The sequence below is a fragment of the Mobula birostris genome, chromosome 5 (assembly GCF_030028105.1).
Source record: "Mobula birostris isolate sMobBir1 chromosome 5, sMobBir1.hap1, whole genome shotgun sequence".
Lineage (NCBI taxonomy): Eukaryota > Metazoa > Chordata > Chondrichthyes > Myliobatiformes > Myliobatidae > Mobula > Mobula birostris.
This window is the reverse complement of record NC_092374.1, coordinates 122,679,393-122,701,780: the sequence shown is the minus strand read 5'-3', so window position 1 is coordinate 122,701,780 and position 22,388 is coordinate 122,679,393. Positions and strand designations below refer to the sequence as shown.

The 22,388-nt window shown below is 38.6% G+C and overlaps 1 long non-coding RNA gene across 1 annotated transcript in view; it reads right to left on the bottom strand.

Annotated features, from left to right (window-relative positions):
- LOC140197959 (uncharacterized) overlaps window positions 1-18,355 on the bottom strand; it is a 37,541-nt gene extending 19,186 nt beyond the window's left edge. Inside the window, exons 1-2 of the long non-coding RNA XR_011886074.1 lie at window positions 18,266-18,355; window positions 17,710-17,879 (exon numbers count right to left, since the gene is read on the bottom strand). This is a non-coding gene — a long non-coding RNA (uncharacterized lncRNA). The remainder of the gene's footprint in view (window positions 1-17,709; window positions 17,880-18,265) is intronic.
- Between the last annotated feature and the right edge of the window lie 4,033 nt (window positions 18,356-22,388).

Genomic DNA, 22,388 nt, shown 5'->3' with positions numbered 1-22,388 from the left:
TGTGGGAGGAAACTATAGCACCTGGAGGAAACCCACACTGTCATGGGAAGAACATACAAATCCCTTACAGGCAGCAGCAGTAATTGAATCTGAGTCGCTGTTACTATAAAGCGTTGTGCTAACCACTACTCTACCATGCCAGCCTGCTGGAAGAGGTCCTGAAAATTCTGTGGCTGCACCATAGTTCCTGTGTGGCAATGTATACACATCCTCTTTGAGTGTTTTCAATGCTGGAAGCAATAATATGTTAATTACTTCATAAAAGTTCATCTGGATCTCAAACTTCTTTGAAATTGCCTACCAAGTCTGTGGCATCCACTAGTAGGACATTAGTAGCAGAAAATCAATACCTGGAACCTCCATTCCAAGTCACATACCCTGACTAGAAATATATTATCACACAGCTATTACCACTGGATCAAAACCTAGAATTCCCTCTCAACAGCAAGTGGCGGTATCATCATTGGAACAGATGGCTGTGGTTCAAGGAGGAGTTCACCACCATCACCACTGTGTACTCGAAGATAATTAGGGATGGCAGCAATGCCCACATACTCTAAAATGAAACATAAAAGAATATCTATATTTGATGACATTATAAAGAGCCCAACCATCAAGGTTGTTTTTTGTTATTATAACTATATTTTACACAGCTGATGTTAAGAGTCAAGCAATTATGAGATTTTGCTACCTAAAGTGTGAGGCAGTATAAATGTGCTGCATCCTTTACTGTTATTGTTGGAAAATAACAATCTTTGAAAGCGCAAAATAACATTGCAAGTGGTATGCATGATAGTTACTTCTTTATTTTCCTTTACAAATTAAAGGATACAAAAATGATGGCTACATTTGTCATAGTTTGTTGTAGTCACCCTTGTGTCATTTTACATTTGATATTAATCCTCAGTTGCCTTTGGCAGGGATATGTAGCTGACCCATCCAATTGTATATAATTATTGCTTAATTGGATTGGGGTATCATACTGCGCAAAAGTTTTCAACAGTATTCCATTCGAAAGCTTTGAACTCTGCAAATTTGTTACTTAAAATAAAACTAATGTCAAATGCAAACAAATTATTCATTACAATATGTCGTGGTTGAACCAATTTTTATGACATATCAATGGAAAAACATCATAACACACATTCTTAATTAGTAATAAAGTGAGAGTCAAAAAGTGTAAAATTTGAAGGACCAGAAATTATTCACGGCTGTCAGTGAACAGTAACAATGTTTTCAGTGGGAAAGAAAATTATTGGAGTTTCATATACAGACCATTTACCTATGTGATGAAACAGTTCATTATTTCAATACTATTTTTCTTACAGACGTGATACAATTTCTCAGGCTTCCAGCCAGGTGCAAGTCTCAATTTTAACTGAAATTTTGATGACAAACTCTGCCATCTTTATCAGAGACGATATGTAGGCATGTCTAGTCTGGTGGTATATATACTGTCCCAACATCCATCCCTCCTGATTGGTTAGTCCTCAACCAATCAAGTTTCCACTGTCCTTGTTTAAAATCATATTCTAGTTCTTACTTAGTGCAAGACCTTCGTCTTTGTTAAAACTCTTGCTCTCTAGTCTTATTTCAATGGCTTCCTTCACCAAGCAGTCCCAAAAGCCATTGGCGCAGCACTGTAGTTTTGTGCTGTCAAAGTCAATCTTTTGACTAGAGAATAAGAATTGGACTACACATGCCTAGGCATAATCCTAGATGAAGTTGCCGGAGTTTGTCATCGAAGCATCGGTTAAAATTGACACCTGTATCCGTGTGGAGGACTGAGAAGAGTTTATGCATCATCTACACTAGGAAAGCATTCGATCCTTTTTGATATAATTTCATATTAAAGCACATGCAAAAGAATATATAGAGTAAGCAAAAGATATTCTGTGAATAGTTTTGAAGATGGGAGTGCAAACTTAATGAAATATTCAGTCTCTTATTGTCAACGTTACAGAGAGTATTCAAAGGGTTAAATACAATAAGTCTTAACTGTTTCAATTCAATGCTCTGGCAGAAGTGTGTGTATGTAGCCTAGTTCTGCACAGGAAGCTGTGCACTACTCACGTTGCTGCTTCAGTGAAACCGTGCTGTCCCACAGTTTAAAAAAAGGGGAAAAGAGCCTAAAGGCAGTAGGATAATTAAGCAAACTCAGTGACAGCTGTGGCAGGTCTTGCGCAGGACTGGCTCCACTGAGCTGAATTAATAGCATCAACAGCCCAACAACCCAGCATCTACATTAACATTTGATCATTAATTATTACCCCCTGACAGTGAGATCTGAAACCTGTCTAAAATTGCATGGTTACTAATCTATTGTACCTGCCCTGACAACCCCAACTGTCCATCTCTTGCTAACATTCCCTTCCTCTTTCCTTTACATTTCACTCAAACCCTAAGAAACTAGATCCTTACTGTTTTGAGTAATTTCAAGGATTGCTTAAGTATTAAAACATAACTCTGAGAGGTTTCCAGCATTTCAATCACAGCCAACAAAATTACAAAGCATTGGCAGCATCCCGGAGGGCTTCAGGAGAATCCAATAGCAATGACACTTTGGAATCCCACATATGATGAATGGTCTCGTGGGTAAGATGCCAGAATCCTGGCCAAACCCATGACAAGTAAGCCGACAATTACCAGCACTTTGGGGAGAGTTCAGAAAGTATAATCAGATAGGGATAGGTGTGAAGGGTAGGAACTTGCTTATAAAAGGAGATATATGAAGGTACTAGAAGTTCCCACAGACACAATAATATCAATATATGAAAATTCTTTGCACCGATTATTTAGTCAATTTAAAAAAATAAGCATTCTTCTTGGTTTAATCAAGAAGCAAAGCGCAGATGAAAATGTAAAAAAAAGTTTAAGCCTACTGTATACACAATAAGTACATATTGTTATCTGAACCCAGTTGCTTTGCTCATGTTTTCAGAGAAAGAAAGCCGCACCCTTATGCATTCCAGCCTATATGGAATTCCAGACGCACTAGACACTTCACGACCTTCTACGATGGACCAGTTGATCCTTCATTCCAGGGCTGTTAAGCGTGGTGGTAAACACAAGGCTTTTGCTACTGTTAGCCACATCCAGTAAATAAATAAATCTCAAAGCCACTTTGCAATATTTTGATGGCAGATGCATAATGTTGCTCCTGGCACTTTCAGAGGATCACATCAGAGCTACATTTGCAAAAGGACGCACAGATTAGAGAAAGGTTTTTTGGCACAAGGAGCCCATACCAGATCAATGTAAGAATCATCCAAGTGGGATCATTCCTCTACCCTCTCCCCAGAGACCCACATTCTTTATCCTTTCAGATATACATGAAACTACTGGGTAGCTCCCAGCCTGGTGACATGAACATTGATTGATTTCTTTAATTTCTGGTAATTTCTCTCCCTCCCCCTTCTCTCATTTTCTATACCCCATTCCAGCTCCCCTTTTACCCCTTCTTTTCTTCCCATCTGGCTATCACCTCCCTCTGGTGCCCCTCCTCCTTCCCTTTCCCCCATGGTCCACTGTCCTTTCCTGTAAGATTCTTTCTTCTTCTTCTTCTTCTTCAGGCTTTTACATCTTCTACCCAGCACCTCACGGCTTTTCACATCATCCCCTTTCCCCACCAATCCACCATCCCCCTCACCCGGTCTCACCTATCACCTGCCACCTTGTACACCTTCCCCTCCCCCACCTTCTTATTCTGCTTTTTTTCTCTCTCTTCCTTTCCAGTACTGGTGAAGGGTCTCAGCCTGAAACGTTGACTGTTTATTCCTGTCCGTAGATGCTGCCTGATCTGCTGAGCTTCTCCAGCATTCTGCGTGTGTTGTTCCAGATTTAAATTCCCGTGTTTATCAATTGCTACGTTTTCAATCCCGCTTTCCCAGTTTCATTCCCTACTTCTCTTGTCTGACTTTATTTTTATTTGATTAAACTTAAAAATATAAAAGTGGGTGCATGATATGGGGTTAAAAAGCATGTGTCTTACCACTTACAAAATGAAATATGAAAGGCTTGAGGCAACAGTGAAAAAGCATTATTTTAACAAAGTAGGAAAAAGAAAAATCATAATTGACATTTCTACTACAAAATCAAATATCTGATAGCAATAGACTTCATTAAATTTTGTCACTTTCCTGTGTTTGTGTTTACTTTCTGCTGTATTGATCCAATTTTAATCTATGCTACATAGCAAGACTATGAAAATATTAGCAGCCATAATGGAGTGCTATAATTACGTATGAATTCACCCATAAGGTTAATTAACACATGAAAATAAAATGAGTTAATGGCGCACTGGGAAAGGTAAGAAATGTGTATTGATTAATTGATCAATAACCGACTATTGGCCATGATTAATTGGTCACAGAAATTTCAAGTGATCAAATCTCAAATCGATGTTGTTCAAATGAAGTTGTCTGTTGTATTACCTGCCTGTCGTTCATCACTCCTGGCTGGTATTAGGTCTATACAGTAATAATGCAGATTTCTTGGAAATAAGAATTACTAAAGGTTTGTTTTCAGATTCCTGGATTTTACAGCCGTCTTGAGTTACTTGAAGTACGCCAAGGTTGCAGTTTTACTGGTACGTTACTAAAATTGTCTTTCCCATATTTCTTAAGGCCATCCATTAGTAAGGTGAGTCTATAAACAAGTGGTAAATGAAATGCTGTTTCTTCCACTGAAACCGAATTGCATTTCAGATCTTATAAAACAGAACATTCAAAAATCAGAATAAAAGCATGTTTGTATCTTTTATTTCCATGCTTTTAGGCATACTGCTTTCCAGTATCATGGGATAAATAACCTGGGAATCTGCAAGATTTAGGTGTTTCCAAAAACAAAAAGGAATTTTTAACTCTGGTCTCAAAGGACAGCATGCAAGTTTTATTAGACCCCCCTCTAGAGAGAAGAGATACAACCTTCCTTTGCCAGGAAACAGGAACACATTCTGTCATTGACACCTGCAGAGGATGGATACAGATACCACTATACTTATAGGGATCAGATGCAGACATTTGTGCCCAAAAGGCCTATCAGCCCATCCAGTATCACTTGGGAAAACAGATGTATGCATTTTCACTCGGGCATTCGAGAAATTAATGTGAATTTTACCACAATAGATTTAAGTGCCCTCGATCTGGACAATCGGGGATCAGATGTCTTCCAGCAGGATTAAAATGATTTCAAGAGATACTTTACATAAGTGTTGCAAATCTCATCATAAAACATAGTATTTGTTCTTCACCCAAAGGTTGACACAAAAACTAAAATAAGAATATGAATACCTAACCAGATTATACTTCCCTCTTTGGAAGTATGCAATTATGATGGGAAATTTGTGGACTGTCACACAAAAGTATAGTTAATGCAAAGTCAGCGTAAAGGTAACCCTTTGCTGTACTTAATCCTTCCTTAGCTGTGCAACAAGTAATTCAATATTCTGAATTCTAAGGGCCGTTCATCTTTCAAATCAAAAAGTATAAAATTCATAATTTTCTTAAGAAATAAAAGATTATAGCACTAAGTCTAACATGATGTTTTGATATGACAGTTTTCCTATTGTATCTTGCAGTGGCAGCTTGAGTCAGAATGTTGTAGTTTGAACTAGGGGGTATAAGGTAAGTAGATCCTCCAACACACTTCCGGAAAGGTGTTACACTGCTGAAGGGGCTTTCCTTCAAATGAAACGTCCATCTGTTAAGGTGGACGTTAAACTTTGTTGTAGAAATGCTGTTCTGGTAGACAAAACATATACAAAATAATTGTGTTGTTAATCTGTGTTAGAAAATTCATTCAAAATTTGTGAAATGGTTCAAGTATTTTGGGGAATGATATGTTATGCTACCCAGTGAAGCAATTATTCTGGAAAATTATGTCATTTAACCATTTTAACTAAATATAGATCACAATAAACAGTTATGGTTCAAGTGATATTACTTCAAGAAGTGATCTGAGAAATAATTCAAGGGAGAGAAACCCGTTTTGGTCGAATGATTTGGCAAAAAAACAGAAGCTGGTCTTTAGATTTGAAAGAGTAAGGTTGCTGGTTTACACACATTAACATTAATAAAAGATTATTGTGTTTCATATATCTATAGGATCTGATTATAGGGTATGATGTTCTTTGAATGGAAACCATATAGTTTCCAAGAGTTAGTAGTAGTTTGCAACTGAGTTCAAGCTGCCAAACTCAAGGTTTATGTTGTGAATGTCTTGTTTTTTTTCACCCATTTAAAGTTTGAAGTAAATTTATTATTAAAGTACATATATGTTACCATATACAAACCTGAGATTCCTTTTCTTGCAGGCAATCACGGTAAATACAATATACATAGTAGAATCAATGAAACACCACTCACAACAAGGCGGACAACAACCAATGTACAAATAGAAACAATTAACTGTGCAAATTTAAAAAGAACGAAAAGAAAGAATTAATAATAATAATAATAATAAATAAATATGCAATAAATATCAGCAGCATTAAATGAAGAGTAGTTAAAAGTGAGTCCAGTTCAGTGTTGGGATGAAGTTGAGTGAAGTTATCCACTCCGGTTCAAGAGCTTGATACTTGAAGGGTAGTAATAACTCTTCCTGAACCTTGTAGTGCAGGTCCTGAGGCTCCTGTACCTTCTTCCAGATGTTGGCCATGACAAGTGAGCATGGCCTGAATAGTGGAGTTTCCTTGATGATGAATGCTGCTTTACTGCAACAGTGCTCCATGTAGATATGCTTAGTGGTGGGAAAGCTTTACCTATGATGGACTAGCCATAGCCATTACTTTTTGTAGGCTTTTCCATAAAAGGACATTGGTGTTTCCATACCAAACCATGATGCAACCTGTCAGTATATGCTCACCACACATCTATAGAGGTTTTTGGTAGCAAATGAGCAATCTTTTAAATCCATGATACAAATAAATTCACATTCATGCTATGTCATAAGGAAATCCTAGGAGAATTTTCAGACGTTGCACTTGGAATCAATTATCTCTTTGAACCATGTGCAAATATTGAAATCAGGAGAAGGTTACAAACAGCCTCGAAGTGCAAGCTGGCCTTATTATTGGTGCACCTGAAAAGGAAATTCTTAGAGTTCCTCTTGAAAACTTAGCCACCAAAGAAAAAAAAATGTCAGTATATCACACCTTTTAAGAGCTGCTACGTATTTCCTATGTCGACAAGATGATACAACAGAGAGCATTTTGAAATATCTAGCATCACTGAACTTACTTCAGTAATTATTACAAAGCTTTTCCTTGCAAGACAGAAATATGACTGTGAACTTTAATTCATGGTATTTCATCTCCATCCTCTCCACTTCTGTTCCACCTTTGTAAACTGCTTCTCTTTTTTAACAGTACAAAAACTATCCTATGTAGGTCTATTTCAAAATTAGCAGTTTCTGGTAAATGTGGAATAAAGTAATAGTTTGGCAGGTGTAAACAAAGGGTCAATGAAACGCCCAATATTTTCTTAAACTGAAAAGATGCTCTCAGCACAGTTGTTCTCAACAGCAAAATTATTTAGTCATGATTTATTCTATTAACTCAATAATTGTCAATAGCACAAACAAGTAAACTTCCAAAAGTTGGATTTGAATTCACCCTGCACTTTCCCTTTGATTTTATTGAACCAAGGCTGCAAATAAACTTAGCCTGAATGACACAACTTCCACACGAGGGAAAAGAACTAGAAATTAATTAGTAGCACTACATTTCATGCACTAAACAATTTGACTTCTATCAAGGATTTACCATGGCAATTGTGAAATCCATGAATTTTTACTCCAGGTATAGTACATTGTGCATATGATGTAGGCACCCAGATTGGCAGTGACATCTAATGATATGCATAACATGTCTGGACACGACTTCTGTGACTTTCATGTGTACATGCATGACCTACAGATGGCCACTTGTGCAGAAGATCTTTCACGCTCATTAGTTTTTTTGAGAAGATGCACTTGCCTTGACAAGAAATCCCAAGGAGTCAGGTGCTAGAAGCCAGCTATAGGGTCCACTTTTGTACTCAAAATTGTACTGTCCATGCTAAGTCCTACTTGAATATCCTGTATGCACCCCGCTTCTCAAAAGTAACAAACGCATCTTCCTTGAAGCTCCAAATTAATAAACAGAGAATGGCCAAAGCCTTGCATTGCTGATATCCCAACCTCTTTCTTTCTCCTTGATTGCTCAGCCTACCCAACCTGCAACATGAAAGGTGCATTTACCTGTTTTTTCACAGTTCATTGTGCACTGATGGAGAAAATTGCTTTGTAAACATTAAATGTGTAGGGCTTAAGAATGAGATTTTGTTGGCTTGCCATGCACCCAACTGTGTAAGTACCTTTCAGTGATATAGAGTTTCTTGGGCAAGTGCTATGTAAAAAAAGGGTATATTAATTAATGGATGGTAATACAGTTCTACAAAAACAACAGGAATTCTGCAGACGCTGGAAATTCAAGCAACACACATAAAAGTTGCTGGTGAACGCAGCAGGCCAGGCAGCACCTCTAGGAAGAGGTGCAGTCGACGTTTCAGGCCGAGACCCTTCGTCAGGACTAACTGAAGGAAGAGTGAGTAAGGGATTTGAAAGTTGGAGGGGGCCCCCTCCAACTTTCAAATCCCTTACTCACTCTTCCTTCAGTTAGTCCTGACGAAGGGTCTCGGCCTGAAACGTCGACTGCACCTCTTCCTAGAGATACAGGTCTACACTCAGTTTACAAGAATCTTATTGATATTGCAAATATTTTAGTTACCACAATCTGGAAATATGCAGATGTTTCTCAAAATTATTCAAAGATACCCTTTCAATAAACTATAATAATATTATGGCACATATTTTTAACTATACTGCACACAACAGTAAATAAGAATCATTTTTTCTTTCTTTCTTATTTACTGTCATATACATATGTAGTGCTTACATAAACTATTTGAATTGTTTGCAAGCGAATAAATACGGTTAATTCCTTTCGATCATACAAGGAAAAATTTGTCTGAAGATAGTGAATTGACTTTAGACAAATGAAATATATTACTGAGGGTCAGTTTTCTTCAAATATCTTAGAAAAGTTCCACAAGCATGAAAGTAACTGGCCTTAAGCTTATCAACATCAGATTAAGCAAGAGATATTCAAGGAGGTGTGTTATGCTAATTGGCCCAAAGGTTATTAATAACTTACTCGTGTTTAGAGGATAGTGATTGGCGTTTGGTCACAAATGTGATTTGCTTCACTTCAGAGATTAGTTGTTGATGAAGGAAGGAAAACTAACTGAGGAAGAAGACCTTCCCTGCATTACTCAAATATAGTTTCTGAGGAAATGACTGGAATGACATTGACAGTATTCAAGATCTCTTCTCTGACTGATGTTACTTTTCATTAGTACTGAAAATTAAATATTTATTGTGACCCTAACAAATGATAGCAAAGAAAACAAAGGTGTTCAGACTTGTGCAATATCTACCTCGGCCCAGTAACTCTGAAGTGATCAAAAGGCAATAAACTAAGGTACTTTGGCGAAAATGAGGCAGACAAATTGTATGCAGCAGGTAAGATGCATGGCCAGATGATCCAGTTCAGCAGTAAATACTGACCAGGATATCAAGAAAACTACCTACCACAAGATCTATTATATCCACCGAAAGGACTTCCTATAATGCTGCTTCCAACAAACACTGTACCAAGTAGACAGCCTGGATTAATATGCTCAAATCTCACAACTAGAGCTTCAATTTCCAACCCTCAGTCATTTATGCTAAGTATCAGGTTATTGTTTTCTGAGGATTTCATGAAAATTATCTTCACCACTGAAGCAAAAAATTGTGTGTTTTTCATTTCCCTGCTTAAGTAGTTTCAAGTATTGTTTGCTTATCAAAAATAATGGAGAGTATTTTAGATCTTTGACACTTGTGACTGTCTTTAAGAAAAGTGCTGTCTGGTTACAGTAACTATAGAGGTGTGTCTAGCTGTCTGCCACAGGATAGCAATCACCAGGGTCACCTTTAACCACCTTCTTCCAGTGGCTAAAGAACAGATCCTTGTACAGTGTGGATTCCATCCTTCTGAAGGCACTATGGCTATCATTATTCCATGCATCCTCTCCAGAAGGAATCTGGCTTTTTTCAATCTCATAACTCAAAAGAATGATGAAAGATCCTTCTCAACTTTACTTGTCCTCAGATTTGTTGCTACCTATGCCATGCAAGATGTGTTCCTAACTGACAAAATTCACCACAGACTCTATTCCACAGTAGAATGAAACAAAGTAAATCTGTCTCAATCTTCCTCACTGCATTAATACATCTTACTTCAAATGAGCTTCTCCCTGGAATGACGTTATCTATAGTACATGGAAGCTGTTCAATCTTCCTCCCTCCATTCCAGAATTAAGAGATCCAGTTCCTGTCACAGGATCACATCACGCAGGCAAGGTATGCACGTATTCAAGAGGTTGTTATTGATTTTCAATGAAACATGAGGATAAACATTTCATTAAATATTTGAAGGACAGAGATCCTCTACCAACCTACACTAATCACACAAGCCAAACTCCAACAATTAATATCCACAAAATAAAAAACACCTTGGAAGAGTAGATCACTTCCCACAAGTTGGTAACAACTTCTTAACCAAGGTAACTATTGCTAATGAAGTTCACCATTGTTTTCAGGGCATCTGCCCAATCCTCTGACTGAAGGAAAGATGTTTAAAGATCAATACTTCAAAACCAACATTAAGGTCATAGTTAACCAAGCTATTGTGATCTCCTCTCTGCTTCAGAGATCAGAATCAGAATCAGGTTTAATATCACCGGCAAATTAAATAAGTATTGCAAAAATAGAACTAAAAAAGTAGTGAGGGTGTGTTCATGGGTTCAATGTTCAGAAACCCGATAGCAGAGGAGAGGAAACCTGAATCGTTGAGTGTGTGCCTTCAAGCTCCTTTACGTCCTTCCTGATGGTAACAATGAAAACAAGGCATGACCTGGGCGATGGGGATCCTTAGTGAATGACGCTGCCATTTTGTGGCATCACTCCTTGAAGATGTCCTGGATACTACGGAGACTAGTGCTAATGATAGAGCTGACTAAGTTTACAACATTCTGCAGCTTGCTTCGACTCTGTGCAGTAGACCATCCCCCCACCCCCATACCAGATGATGATGATGCAGCCAGTTAGAATGTTCTCCATGGTATGTCTGTAGAAATGTTTAAGTGTTTTGGTGATGTAACAAATTTTCTCACACTTCTACTGAAATATAGCCACTGTCGGACAACCTAGATGAACACACATTCTTTTTTTTCCCCCCATTCTTCATGTTCTTAGCACTGCTGTAAAGTCACTATTGGAGCTACATTCAACCAGTTAAGTGCAGAAGATTTCATACACTCCTGATTGTGCATTAAACAGATGTCAAAAAGTGAGTCACTTATTACAGAATCTCCAGCCTCTGGCCTGTTTTTGTGGCCACAGTAATTTTGTGACTAGCTCAGTGTTTCTGGTTGGTACTAACCCCTAGAAAGTTGCTGGTAGGGGACTGAGTAATGGTAATATCGATCAATGTTGAGTGTGTGTGGTTAGACCATCTCCTGTTAGAGATGATCATTGTCTGCCATTTTTGTAATCTGAATGCTAATTACCATATCAGCACAAGCCAGCACATGGTATAGACACTGTTGTAGTTTAGTTCAAACTGTAAGGAATTTCCAATAGAGTGATACACAAGACTCTGAAGGAATTCAGCAGGTCTTCATTATCTATAGAGGGAAATAATCAGTCAGCGTTTTCGGTTGAGATGCTTCATCTGGATTGATCTAATATCTGCAATCTCTCGTGTCTCTGAATTTCAACTAGATTTACAGTACTGTGCAAAAGTCTTATATGTACAGTAGCTAGGGTCCCCAAGACTTTTACACAGTATTGTAGTAATTTTATGCATTGCAATGCACTGTTGCCACAAAAACAAAATAATTTCCTGACATATCTGAGTGATGATAAACCTGATTCCGATATGGGTCTCTGCTGTGGACTAAGAGAAAGAAGGGAGAGAGAGGGGGAATTATGGTTGGGAAAAGAGGAAGGGAGAGGGGAGGGAGGAGGAAGCACCAAAGAGACATTCTGTAATGATCTATAAACCATTAGAATCAAATGCTCTTGCCTGATATCTCAGGGCTGGGTGTGTCTGCAAATGGCGCCAACCCCGCAACCCACCCCCTGCCCATCCAGCCCTGCAATCCTATTCTGCCAACTGTCCCAGACTCCTCCAGCTCCACTCTCACCATTTCCCAACATCCGTTGTCCCCACCAGATTTACAAACTTGCTCTCGTCTCCACTTTGATAAATACAGTATTGTGCAAACATCCTAGCTATATATATATGTGCCTGAGACTTTTCCACAGTACTGAACATCATCATTCATCATATCCATTTCTGAGCTTATGACGGAAGGGAAAGTCATCGACGTAACAGAGAAAGATGATTGACCCAGTGGAACTTCCATATTAATGTAACAGGGCTGGGGTAATTAATCTTGAGCAACCGGGAGAAGTACCACCAAGCTGTCTTTGCTGTCTAATCTACTGAGAGCGTGAACAAGCCAAGGTCAGAATCCTCTTCCAGGCCGTTGTCTCTGTCAGCAAAGCTCTGATTGCACTCTGATAGATGAAGCACATTGTTCACATACCTGAAACCAGGCACCCAATACATGGCGGGAGATTTCAGAAGAACAAAGAAAATGCTTAAATGGCATATTCAAAACCTCTTTGAAAAAGATAACCTTCTTGCTTACTCATTGGTCAGGCATATTCTGGAGTTAGGGTATATTGCAAATACTGATTTCAACAGCAGCCAGCCTTCAGACCTGACCATGGATTGTAGATTGAATTTAATGTGTACCCCTGAACAATGGTCTTCCTGGAGCTGCATTTTGCAAACAAAGATACACTCCATTTGACCTCAGATGCCTGTGTATGAATGACTGCAGCCCAGAGTCAGTGGGAATTAACATCCATTTTGGGTGTCTGGAGTGTTGATGTGAAGATAGAGGTGCTTGAAAATTACATGTAATTTAAAGGAAGCATTCTAGATACATTGTAACTATAGAATTGCCCTGCTGTTACCTTTGATCTTTAGCAGATAAAAACATGATGGAATATTGGGTCCGACAGGCCTCTTCTTCCAAAAGTATCACAAATATGGTGCCTGCCGTTCATTTTGCCGAATAAAGACTTCTATATCCACCAGCTTCACTGTCTCTCCGGTGACTTCATTCAGTCACAACACTCATGTGAGTCCCAGACTTTTACTGCTGCAAAATGGAAGGGCATTAAGTCTCTTTGATAGGAGGTTGTAAATGCCACATACAAACAGCCAAAAGAATATAGATGACTTTAAGCAAGCCACCTGTCTTGTCAGTCTCCACCCTCCCTACCTATAGCAAAGTCTGTGTATCCCACACAGGACCCTTCAGCCACCTTACAGCATATAGAAGTGGAGAGGAAGCTGGTTATTCTCGAACCCCAAAGCCTTTGTTAGTTGAAAAAGTAGAAGAGATACTGGGACAAATAGATCATCCAATGATCTAATACAGTTTAATTATTCAAAGCAGGATCTCTGCCGGACTAGCTTCTGCTAGCGTAGGATCACTGCTAAACATGTGTACTCCCTATCCACAGCCCTGCCAATGGCCAAAGCACAGATCTGATCTTACAAGAATTTGCAACTGCGGCAGCATGATAGTCACACACTGGAGTCTTACCCAAAATGCTTAAACCTAAAGTAAGTGAGTTGGCTCAGTGGCACAGCTGGTAAAGCTGATGTCCCACAGCTCCAGAGACCAAAGTTCAGCCCTGACCTTAGGTGCTGACTGCGTGGAATTTACACGTTCTCTCCGTGACTGCATGTGTTTCCTTCGGATGTTCTGGTTTTGCGCCACATCCAAACAACGTGCAGATTGATAGGTTAAATTGCTCCTGGTGTGTGGGTGAGTGGCAGAATTTTTGTGGGAGTTCATGAAAAAGAAAGGAAAATTTTTAAACATTTTGTTTATGTAGCAGTAGGGTGGTTGATAGTCGGTGTAGATTCAGTGAGCTGAGGGACCTGTTTCCACACTGTATCTCTTATTACTCTGTAACTGATGCAAAACAATGCAAAAAAAATCTTTGCTTTACCAAAAAATCATGTAAAAATTGTAAACCCATTGGCTATTTTAAATTAAAGCAAAAACTTGTTCAGCTTACACATTTGTGTTCCAATTAATTTTGATACCGAATTTAAATTCAATTCAGATAGAGTGATAATAAAAAGCTAAATATTTTAAGTAATTTTCTTGCTCAATTGTCTGATTGAATTTATTAGATAATAGCATGATTGACTTTTCTTATTTGCTTCATATAACTTCAGACACATGTAATGTAGGGAAGTTAAAACATTGTAATCAGAGAGGGTTTTATTTAATTCTTATTTTTCTGCCCAATCATACTATTTAAACTGTCAGATTTGTATATAACTTTGACAACATGGCTGAATACTGTAAATTATCTACAAAAGAATGAACAGATCTTGGCTGATCTCAATACAAATGTCTCTCCTTACATTTGAAAGCTAATGATATGCATTGAATAATATTTGCAAATATTTATGTCTCCGTCTCTGGGAGTTTGTTCCATTTAAAGATAAATTAAAAATGGAACATAGTCAGTTGATTATGTAGATGCTCTAACAGTAGCAAGATTGTAATTTTTTAATAATTTTTTTTCCAGTATGTGGAAACAATTATGTCCAATCCTCATTCCCTTACTCTAATTATCATTACGTTGAATAGCTTGCCAGGTGGCAATTAAGAATTACCCACACTAGTGTGTCTAAAGTTGCATATAAAAACATCAGATTTATTTCCTTGAAGAACATTGGTGAATGAGTCAGGTTTATATTACCATATTTGCTATTTTTATTCCATGTTACTTAATTAATATAATTTAAATTCACCTGCAGATTTGTCAATGCTCTCTGAAGGACTCAAGTCTCCAAATCTTTAGTGCAGGCCTCAAGGTTACAAGTAACATATTAGTTAATTATAATGTTACTGTACCTAGAACTTGTTACAATGGATTTGGAAAGACTCCCTTCATATAAAGACTAGGTTGGATAAAAGAAGTTGTAAGTCATAGCTTAGGTTAGTTGATTGTAATTGAAGAATGAAGCACTCTGTCTTACTCAACAGCAATTGAAGAAGACTATGGCATGATCTGCAAAGCTCACTTCCAATAATTAATTAACTTAATCGATTTGCTGCGCGAAAGATTCTATATTACTTCTCTTCATGAGGAGAACAATACCACAGCAGTCAGAAAAGCTTATCCCAGTATAGTCCATCCGGTCAGCTTCCACTTTGAGAGTTAAATGTAGGTGATCTATTGTAAATCAGAAGTAAACTCTTCACATCTTTTCTGTCACTGTTCACCATATGGCATTTGTCAAGATATGCTGTACTTATGTAGTGAATGCGAGTTAAGATGTTTGCAGATTATAGGTAATTCTGTGTAATTTATTGATAGGACTGAAATATTGGTTTATTTTATACTTTCTATGTCATTGTGGTTATTCCACTCACACAATGCCTTATGTTTCACATTTAGAGTCATAGAGTCATAGAAAAAGTACAGCAGAGAAACAGGTCCTTCAACCCAACTTGTCCATGCCAAACCATTTAAGCTGCCTACTCCCGTCAACCTGCACTGGAACCATAGCTCTCTATACCCCTACCATCCATGTACCTATTCAAACTTCTCTGAAACATTGAAATCGAGCTCGCATGAACCACTTGCACTGGCATCCCATTTCACACTTTCATGACCCTCTGAGAGAAGAAGATTTCCCTCATGTTCCCCTTAAACTTTTCATCTTTCACCCTTATCCCATGACCTCTAGTTGTAGTCCCCCACAACCCCAGTGGAAAAAGCCTGCTTGCATTTACCCTATCTATATCCATCATTATTTTGTAACCCTCTATCAAATCTCCTCTCAATCTTTTACATCCCAAGGATTAAGTCCTAACTTATTCAATCTATCCTTATAACTCAGGTCCTCCAGAGTATAAAAAAATTTGATCTTTTTTATACTTTACAAGTAAGCTTCACTTAGCTATTCCACGTAAACTTATATTTTACTGGGTGGCATCAGACAAGCACACAGATTTTATAAGGAGCAGCATAAGTTTGGCAATTTAACTTTGCTCACAATAATGAGATTTCAATGAATGGTGCACTAATTAATTCCGAATCATTGATGGAAGCCGAAAACCCTATCCTAACAATTAAATGTACATATCTGGTATCTTGGCGGTGGCCTAAATCTATTTGTTAAAGGCTAAAGTAACCTTTTAGCTTACTCAGGCCTTTTACTTCTCACCTACCCATCACCTCCTCCTCGTTCCCCTCCTCCTTTACGTTTTCCTATAATCCACTCACCTCTTCTATCAGATTCCTTCCTCTCCAGCTTTTTATCTTTCCTACCCACCTGGCTTCACCCACCACCTTCTCACTGCCCTCCTTGCCCTCCTCCCACCTTTGTATTCTGGCATCCTCCCCTTCCTTTCCGGTCCCAAGGAACGTCTCAGCCCGAAACTTCAACTGTGTATCCATTTCCATGGATGCTGCCTGACCTGCTAAGTTTCTCTCGCATTCTGTTTGTGTTGCTTTGGATTCCCAGTATCTGCAGAATCTCTTGTCTTTCTAAATATGTTTATGTTGTTAGAGTAAATGTATTACAGGCTTAAAGCAGTCAGCAGACGTTTAGGTAGGTGATGCATAAGGTGAAAAAGTTCACTGGGGTATTAATAGTAAATAAATAATTTTCTGAATACTTCTTCCATCCTTGCATAGATCCTATTGTCCTTGAAGAGCCATGGTCTGGATTGTATGGACATAAAAGATGAAGGTTATGTAAGGTTAAAAAAAGGGACTTCACATGGAAGAAAAGACACTTTTCCTATTTGCTTATTGTACTTGGAATCCAACTATTCTCAATAGCCAACTGGTAAAATATCAAAGTAGGACCGGTTCTAAAACAAAATAAACTGGCTTGATAAGTCTCTACAATGCTTAACAAGTGTTGTGCAGATCAATGCTGAAGGTTATCTATTCTGAAAGCAATCGTGGAATCAATTTTCCACTATCCAGATCTCACTGCTTGTTAGGAGCATTCCTCGATCACAAGTAAGAGTACATTGGCTGCATACAGAAATCAAATTTTCAGCATACTCATTAATGACAGCGCTTTCACAGAGCAAGGAAATTTGACATTAATATCATGAGTTGTAAGTTTGTGACATTTAAGGAGAATTGCCTGTTTTATGAGAAAAAATAGCTTAAATTCAGATTCATTTACTTATGATATGTATATGGAGACATACAGTGAAATATACAGTGAACCAACACAACCTAAGGATGTACTGATGGCAAGCCCGCAAGTGTTGTACACGTTCTGATGCCAAAACATGATGCCCACAATGTTCAGCAGAGCAGCACAAGGAACAACAGCAGCAAACCAAGCTCCTTGCCCCACCACCACCTACCCACCCACCACACACACACAGACAGGCCCCCAGTCTCAGGATAGGCCCAGGCTCACAGACTGGCAGACATCAGGCTTCCAGCTCACAGACCTCGGGCCCCTGACTTGCAGAATCACAGACTCACCAGCATTAGGCCACTAGCTCGCAGACTCACAGACATCAGGCCGCTGGCATGCAGATATGCAGACATCAGGCCACCAACTTGCAAACACTGGGGCCCTGACTCGCAGATATTAGGCCACTGATCAATAGAACTATCACAGAAGTTGTATAGGGTTGGGAATATTTTAGCATCTGAAAACAGTAAAAAAAACCTTCTTAAACTCAGCTAGCATGCAGTTGTAAATGAGTACTCTTTCACTTTTACAGTAATAATTAAACTTTTCTTTAATGAAAGTGTTTTCAGTGTAAGGGAAATTTAATTCCATTGATAGTTATTGGGTGAAATTAACTGTTATGAGCAGTGAATTTGCCAGATCTTATAATAACTGCTTAAAATGCTTAAACGTTATTTACTGTTATGAAACATTTCTCCGCCAACTGCTAACTGTTGGGTTTGCTGTGGTTTAACTTTTCAGCCCCATTCAGGAAAAAACACAGCTTCCCTTTAATTGCAAAATCTCTTGAGTCCAACAGGTGTATGCAATCAAGAACCGCAGCAGAAGAACAAAAACTGTTACCTTCTAAAAATTCCACTGATCTACGGCACAAACTGGTCAGGGTTGCATAACTTCACTTTCCTGTAGCAATTCTGATGACTCATTATCCTCTGTCAGGGAAACAGCGTAATTTTTATATGCTGCAGCAGGACATATCTTGCTGTTTGATTTGATTCTGGTGATTAACACTTCAATTACTGGATTCCCACTAGCAAGCAAAGCACAGTGATTACAATATGCAAAGGCTTATTCTGTCCATGACTATAGCACCTGTTCCACTACCTGTAAAAGGCCAAGGTTTCTTTGCTGGCACCTCCTAAATTCTTGACTTCTTCTGTCTAGGAAGGCAAGGGCAGCAGGTGCCACTACCTAGTTTCTTCATGCCAAACACCATCCACAAATTAGAAGCATGTCACCATCGTCACCACAAGGTTAAAATTATGTAACTTCTCTGCTTTCACCATATCATCAGCAACTTATCAAGGTTGTTCATCAGTTGTTTTAAGTCCCTTGCCAGTAAATAAAAATTATCTTCACTAATTATTCAAAGGTTACCTATTTGTTACTGGATCTTCGGATTAATCATAAGGGGCTTTTAGATAGTTAGATGAATAGGCGGAGAATGGAATGATGTGGACCATGTTCAGGCAGAAGAAACTAGCTTAATTTGGCATCATGGTTAATGTGGATACTGTAACATAAACCAAAGAGCCTGCTCCTGTTCTGGTGAACTGTTCCATGTGTCTTCCATGACTGTTCTATAATCACTCTAAACAAAAATTGTCAGTATTCTCTCACTTGCATGACTGGTAAGTAGTGGTGGATTAGATCATGATTTTGTTCTGAACCCATTTACTAAGCCTGAACTCAGATTTTCACAGTGTGAGAAATATTCAGACAAGGGCAAGAAGCACAACTAATTTTCTGACAACTACTTTGACATTTGATTATACTATACATTCCACATATTGTACTCTCTTATCACTAAAAGAAATGCAACTTGAGTGTTTCCTGCATTATCCAACTTAATACTGGTGTCAATTGATAATGACATTGTTAAGCAAACGGTTTCATGGTTCTAAGAAAAAAACATGGGAGGGTTGAAATTCATCCAGAATTATAGTAGGTGTAGTATCTGCCAATATATGCAGACTGTTGTGTTTTTAGCTGATTTCCTGAAGGATGGGTTATTACCATATTAAAGGTGAGTGGCAACAGAAGTAATTACCTTGCTGAAGCTTACACTGGTGACCTTCTGCTTCACTTTGGCCAATGGCTTAAAGCAAGCAAGTCTGAATACTGATCAGCACACATTGCATATTCCTGTGTCTAAAGTGGTATCAGTTTCAGTGAGGACATGGAGAGATGGCACTTCATGTTTGAACCTTGCCTTCCAGAATGTTTTCATTCTGCTGTCAAGTCCATCTGGATCTACTGCTGGCATGCCTGACATGTTCTTGGTGTTAATCAATGAACATGAAAAACTCATAGAAAGCTGCATGAGGTAGAGCAGAGCCTTCTCTATCCCTTCCAGTTTTCTGGGCCAGCTTCAATGAAGTGAATTCGCAACAACTGAGTGTTCCCTCCACTGGAATGTATGTCACAAAAGGATGCACACTACTACCTTCGCATGACTGATAGGTGATGAGCAATAAATTTTGACTATGCCAATAATGCACGTATCCTGAAAAATAGGCGGACAAAAAAAAACAAACAAAAGAAGATTTTTTTCTGGCAGTTGAGATGTTCAGTCATTGAAATTGGATATAGAACTTTTAACGTCCATTGTTTGCCACAAGTAGAAGATTTAATCATCTTCTAAGTGTGTTTTATCACTTTCAATGCCAGTAACCTAAATAACTTGGGTGGAATGGCATGTGTGGGATGTTCAATCACATAGCTTATCACAGCTTGTTTGACAAGGTTATTTGAACTTGCTGCCTGCCTCCCTCGTATTCTCTTTGGAGACTTTATCCACAGATAGAGTTCAGAGAGAAGATGGTCACTTCTTTTTAATAAAAAATCACCTTGGCATTGAACTTCATCCAAGAACATTCCATTGAAAGAAAACTGACAGATGAGCAATAATCACATTGCTCCACCTCTATTTAAATTATTTGAACAAATGTGTCACCATTATACCAGACTGCACAGACAATCAGACAGTGGCTCGCTTTCTATCTCTAAGCAGATGTATAAAGTGTTTCATTGAGTCAATCCTTTGACGAGCCACAACATGGACAAAGGCACATCACTGCAGGTGAAAAATCCCTTAGCTCTTGAATTGTAGTAGAGGTGACATGAAATGGTAGATTTGAGTTGTGCTACTTTATCATTACCTCTTCATGAACATTCCCCTTTCTACTGGCTATGTGACTTGTAGTAATAGTTTCCCATTCCCGTTCCGACATGACCTCATACGCCATCTGTGTGGCCTCCAATCTTATGGCATGAATATCAATTTTTCCTTTGGTTTAAAAAAATCCTTCCCCATACCCTGTTCTTCTATTCCCCATTCTGACATTTTAACTCTTCTCACCTACCTATCGCCTCCCTTTGGGTCCCCTCCTCTTTCTCCTTCTCCTATGGTCCAACTCTCCTTTCCTATCAGATTCCATCGTCTCCATCCCTTTATCTCTCCAACTGCCTTGGCTTCACCTATCACCTTCTGGCTCACCTTCCTCCCCTCCTACCACCTTTTTATTCTGGCATCTTCCTCCTTCCTTTTCAGACTTGAAGAAGGATCTCAGCCTGAAACAATGACTGTGTTTTCATTTCCGCATATGTTGCCTGATCTACTGAGTTTCTCTAGCATTTTGTGGTGCTTTGAATTCCCAGTATCTGAAGACTTTCTTGTGTTAGTAATAGTGAAAGTCATGGTTATTAACTTACAAGAAATAGAAGATCTGTTAATATAAGTAATAAACTATACTCCAGTGGGTAGTGAGCACTGAACAAGCAGCTAGAGGAAGTGGTTGACAAGGCACATTTGCAAGATTAAAGAGGCTTTTGGATTGGTGGGGTGGAGTTTGGAGGGTTATGGACTGGGACAAGTAATGAGGATACTTCAGTCAGCATGGATTAGTTGGGCTACTATATGACTCTATAAGCAATGTTATGAAGTGAAGCATAAGTTATAATAGAATATATTAAACTGGGGCTTAGCCAGGAGCTCTTGTTCTTTATAGTATGAAGGGCACACCTACGATATCCAAAAGGCTAGATAGAGAAGTCTCCTGAATTTCCTACTGAATTGAATTTAATTGGAGGACTCTTTTAAGAGGTGCTTTCAGCCATAGGCAAGCTGATTAATAGGGTGAAACCTGTTGGTGTTAAGTCTAATTCATGAAGCTGAAGCCTCTGGAGCAGGGGTTTCAAACCTGGGGTCCACAGACCCCTCAGTTAATGATAGGTGTCCATGGCATATAAAAGGTTGGAAACCCCTGTTCAACAGTGAATTAAGGCTGGAGGGAGATAGAATTAAGGCAGGATTATGTGATAGATGATTATGGCTTCACTTTATTGAGGATTGGAAGGCCCCAAATGTGAGAAAATGGTGGTCCGTTAGTAGTAACATATGACCTGCCATTCCAAAAATTACACATTTCATTCAAATAGCATCAAAAAATACTTAATGCAATGGCTTCCTGAGCTCTCTGGCTGGACTTGCACTCTGAAATTTCTGGAAAGAAGTGCTTGCTTGTGTATAGTTCTCGGGATAGGAACAAAATCTTGCTCTACACTGCTACCATTTTTGCTAAATAAGCTATTATCATACATGTAAAATGCCAGTTGGTGGTGTAGTAACATCCACACTAGACTTTGAGGTGAGTGGTCCCAAGTTCGAATCCAGCCAGCTCCTTGCATGCTGTCTATCAGTGCTGGGTTGAACATCAAGCGAGCAAATTGGCTTGTCAAAAACAGACAAAAATAAAAAGAACCAGCAAGTTTGCCACCCGATGTGCCAGAAGGCTTGGAAAGGAACAACAACAACACATGCAAAATAACTACCATCTCCTTTGGAAGAGATTTTATTTTTTATCAGCAATATTACAATGAATGCTCCATGGTTTACTGAGCATTTCTTTTTTACATATAGATATTGTACAGTATATGCTATCATCCAACACTTACTCTTTTGTGA